A 5,300-nucleotide genomic window follows, 5' to 3' on the forward strand; every position below is an offset into this window, starting at 1 on the left:
CTATTGCCAGTCAACACAATACCACATTCACATTATGGGGAATCCTACTTAACCCCTGGTTTTCACGTTTATTAGTCGCATGCAAGCGACTCTATAAGTTACTCCATCGGTCTGTCCTTAACACTTTTGTTCTTGGCCTTTTTGGTTAAGATCAAAGATCTGTTGTTAATAGATGCTGTTCTGTTTTTAAGCTTTTCTTGGCCTTTTGCCCAAGATCAAATTGTAGTATCTGTTCCGGCAAATACTGCAAGCAAAGACCATATGTGAGGGTAACCCCACAGATAAGACCTTGGTCAATGTAGGGGCAACCCTTCATAAAAATTGTCACTATCCAGCTCCTCTACTCCCCGGGGAGCTGGTACCCATTTCCCCTTCACTCCTCACATTAAAAATCGGCCTTGTGCCTAATTTGCTCGGTGCGGAGCAAATAAATACAGCTTTTCTTGGCCTTTTGGCTGAGATCAAAGTGTAGTATCTTTTCTTACTACATGCTGTACTTATGTTTGTAACATAAAGGGGGGGATCACTTTTCCGTAGTTAATTTAATGTAAATAGAGCACCCACTTTACAACCAGTCAGTCTTAAAGCCATTCAAGTCATTCTCCAGATCATTCACGTTGTTTTTGAAGGATTCCAGTTATTTTTTAAGCATTCAATTCATTATTAAGGTCATCTAATTCATCCTTAAGTTCATTAAAGTCATTTTAAGTCATTTACTTTTTATTTATTTAAATCATTTCAGCCCATTTTTTCGGTCATTTTAGTTTATCTTCAAGAATTTCATGTCAATCCTTCATTCACGCATTCATTCATTACATGAGAGCACGCGACTAATGGATATCGGCCTTGTTTACAAAAAAATCATATTTTTACACTCCCAATAACAATATATTACCCATACTCATACTCTTAAACAAAACTTGATATGGCCTATTTTCATATGTACTTCTTTTTAAAGTTCTTAATAAATTTATATTATGTAATATACTTTCATAATTGGGAGTGCCAAATACCATTTTGTATATGTAATGATTAAATTTGTAGTAAAATTATTATAATTATTAATATAATTAGAGATTTTATAATAAAAAAATGTTTAACATTTCATTTTCAAGGGAGATAATTAAATGAAAACTTGCTTATTTGATATTTAATGACCATGAATAAAATTCCAAGCAAATCTGAAATATTTAATGACCATGAATAAAATTCCAAGCAAATCTGAAATATTTAATGACCATGAATAAAATTCCAAGCAAATCTGAAATATTTAATGACCATGAATAAAATTCCAAGCAAATCTGAAATATTTAATGACCATAAATAAAATTCCAAGCAAATCTGAAATATTTAATGACCATGAATAAAATTCCAAGCAAATCTGAAATATTTAATGACCATAAATAAAATTCCAAGCAAATCTGAAATATTTAATGATCATGAATAAAATTCCATGCAAATCTGAAATATTTAATGACCATGAATACAATTCAAAGCAAATCTGAAATATTTAAATTTTCTACTGGAAGGTTTTACTCATATTATACCCCTGAAAACCCTTTTAAGTAGCTTTAAAGAAACTGAAATTTGGAGAATATTTATTAATTGATGTTTAATACATATTGTTAAAATTTTACAAAAATTGATGGGACCTGAATTTTCGCAAAATGCTTCCATCTTCTTGTTACGCCATTGGCTTAAAATATAGGGTGATTGAAAAGTAACTTCCTATTTTAAAATAGGAAGTTACTTTAATTTAACCCTTATCCCTGAGTGGCTTCCGGGCCTTGATAAGTTGTGATCACTGTGTAAAAAAAAACAAAAAAAAACACACAATTTATTTTTGAAATATAATTTATGCAATTAATGAATATGAAAAGAAAGTATATTGCATGGGTTTTTTAAAATTCAATATTGTCGTCTTCATTCGCCGCCAGCTTTTCAAGTCGACCAGGAATCAGAAAATCTAATTTCACATAAATTCACGCACGGCATCCAGCTCTTCACGAACAATAGCAAAGTGTGAAGGAACTCTATTTTGCATAAATATCAAATCTTTAATATTGTTCCAAGCTATAATAATTGGCTAAATTTCATCTCTCAACATAGTGAGGTACCTTCACAGTTTGCTATTGTTGTTAATGAATGGCTGAATGCCCAAGTTCCTAGAAGATGGATGGATTGTCACAGTTCGCACAAATGGCCGGCCAGAAGTCCTGACTTAACGCCCTATCATTTTTTCTCTGGAGTTGGCTGAAAGCAAATCTCCTCAAGCAAACAAAATAATTTAGAAGAACTTGAAGGGCGAATACCTGAAGTTATGACTACCATTCCACAAGAGTTTTTAGTGAAATCAGTTTATGCAATTCCTGCTCGACTTAAAAATCTAGTGGTTAATGAAAGCGCCTATATTGGATTTTAAATAAAAGTTCACGTATTATGCTTTCTTCTCATATTAATTAATTGTATAAGTTATATTTCAAAAATAAATTGTATGCATTTTAAAATAGAGAATTACTTTTCAATCACCCTGTAGTTTAGGAGTGAATCCTGTACATGCAATATATAAACATATAAATGTAACTATGTAGAGAGAGGTAGAATATATAGCTGCATTATCAAAAGACTATGTGCTTCATTTGGAAAGCACAATCACCTGCTGTATGGAAACTCCTCACTTGCAAATTCAGCTTGGATTTGCTATCAGCTGCCTCATTGTGTTTTTCTTAATCTCATCTTTGATCTGACAATTCATCCTGCCTCCTTTGATTTAGGGCCTTGAGAGAAAGCCAAAAGCCAAGAAGGTGGCAAAGCAGGTTTGTTTGAAGCGACCATTACTAGAAAATTTGATTCCCAATACAAAGTTCTCTCCCAAATGTAAACAACATCCATTTGTCAATCAAAATAGCTGAGGAATTCTTTCTTTTTTTTAGCCAGTAGTTCATGGAGTTTTCTACATTTCAAAAGGTCGTTTCGTTTGCCTTGATGTTTTCCCTGTAAGCATTAATGTATTAGTCATGTAGGCACGATGTTACCCAAGAATGGATGTAGATCCCTGCGCATGCACTCCTACGTATAAGTAAATTCCATGAACAAATCTCCTTTTCTAGGACTGCCCGCCTGTGGAGCTCTGTCCGGCTGGTGTGCTTTCCAGTCCAATGTTCGTCTTCAAGTCCAATGTAAACAAGTTCTTGTTGAGCCCCCACCTCCTAAATAATCCATTTCTACCCCAATTCGACCATTAACTATTAATATGCTGTTATCCTCATCACCACCGTACACTCATCAATGTGGTTGTCTTCAAGTTCAATGTAAACAAGTTCTTGTTAAGCCGCCTCCTAAATAATCCATTTCTATACGAATTCCAAATCAAACTATTGATACGCTCTTATCCCAGTAATCACCGTACACTCATTAACCCTTATCCTCAAATGGTTTTTGGGCCTTGATAAGTGGAGATTCCTGTGTAAAAAAAAAAAACTTGAATATTTATAAAGCAATAAATAGAAGGTAAATGGATGCTCATGTTGATATTTGTTTCAAGTCGTCCCACTTTTAAATATTGTTCTTGAAAACGGCTATGTTATAATCCGATGGGATGCAGACCCGTGTCATTGTGTTCCACCGAGGGATAAGTCTCTGTTTCCTTTTATAATAGTATTTATGGTATAATTTTAGTGTTTTATGCAAACAGTGTGAATATAATGTGTGTGTGGGGGGATTATAATTAAACGTACTTAGCATAACGTTCGAATGCAGTTTCACGATATCCCCGATCATCAAAACTGTATCCAACTGGTATCAATTATTATTTACATAGATGAAAACCGACTGACTTAAATGTATATGTTGGATCTTCATTTGATGATTTCAAGAAATGTATATTCTTTTATATAAGTTCTGTATATATATATATATATATATATATATATATATATATATATATATATATGTGTGTGCGCGCGTTTCAAAAATTGACATAATAATTACATGAATGTTGCTGTGCTATGAAACAAGTCTTTCAAGAATTTTAATATATATATATATATATATATATATATATATATATATATATATATACTATAATAATTACTATTATACCTACAGATACTACTGTTTCATTCTTTCGGGAATCTTCAGTGCAGGGTCTCACAATTAACACCAGTCGATAGATTCGAACCCGGCAACACAAGCCATCTCTGGCTTAATTAGCAAAGACTATCCCTAACCCGACGGACCATATATACATATTGAGTTGAGCATATTGAGAAATGAAACACGAATTACCATTAGCATATAAGCGACGCTCTTTGTGTAAACAAATCGAGCGGAGGTATTTCAGACGATATCAAAACATCGTTAAACTCACTACTCGTTCAAGCAGCCGCCAATAGCGTAATGGTTAGGAGCCTTGACTGCCGTACAAACGGTCGGATTTCTATCCTGGCTTGAGGTAGTTGCCTGTCTAGCCGCACTGATGAGCTGTGAAACAGCGAAACAGTACTGTATGTGGATGACTATATATATATATATATCTTAGTCTGTCTGTCGGTTCGTTCCATTTTTTTCTTAAAACTGCAAGACTGGTCTGGCTGAAATTTTGTATAGACCTTTGTAATGATATGGTGTAACGAATTAAGTATTATGGTATCCGTTCGGTGCACAGTTAAGGATTAATATAGATTGATATGGTTAGTCACCATAATACCACATTTGATATAGAAAATTTCTCCGAAACTACTTGTCCGCTTTGGCTGAACTGTTGTACGCAATTATGTTTCGATAAAGTACAGCAGACTAAGTATTATGGTATCCGTTCGTAGACAGAAATTAATAGGGAATAGTATTTAATACAAAATGTTAGCACAAATTAAACCATATTCAACCATCATTTTGACATAAAGCACCCATTCTAAATGAACTTTCTCCCGTTTTCAATAAGCTAAAATGTCTAGAATATATATATATATATATATATATATATATATATATATATATAAAATGTTTGTCTCGGAAGTAGCGTGAAAAGCACATCTTATTTTTCTTTTATTAATATTATCGGAATCTTTTCTTTTTTTTTTCCTTGTACACATGTTTGTGAATTATTCCATGGATTTCTGCCTTCAGATTATTATGGACGATCTTCTTCCAATTACGGGATTTCCTTGGATTTTACTTGTACAAATGGAAATTCTTTTAACTTTCTTGAAGTTTTACATCTGGATTTTACCGTCACTGGATTTTTTATCTTCCACCAGACTATCCATTCATGTGTGATCACCTTTTTCTTCCCCATATTC

General features: G+C 33.2%; 1 pseudogene; it reads left to right on the plus strand.

Moving 5' to 3' along the window:
- Positions 1–435: 435 nt before the first annotated feature.
- Positions 436–532, plus strand: LOC145247640 (U2 spliceosomal RNA; annotated as a pseudogene).
- Positions 533–5,300: the final 4,768 nt, after the last annotated feature.

Source organism: Euprymna scolopes, chromosome 25 (assembly GCF_053919585.1).
Source record: "Euprymna scolopes isolate OS-2025 chromosome 25, ASM5391958v1, whole genome shotgun sequence".
In the NCBI taxonomy this organism is placed as follows: Eukaryota; Metazoa; Mollusca; class Cephalopoda; order Sepiida; family Sepiolidae; genus Euprymna; species Euprymna scolopes.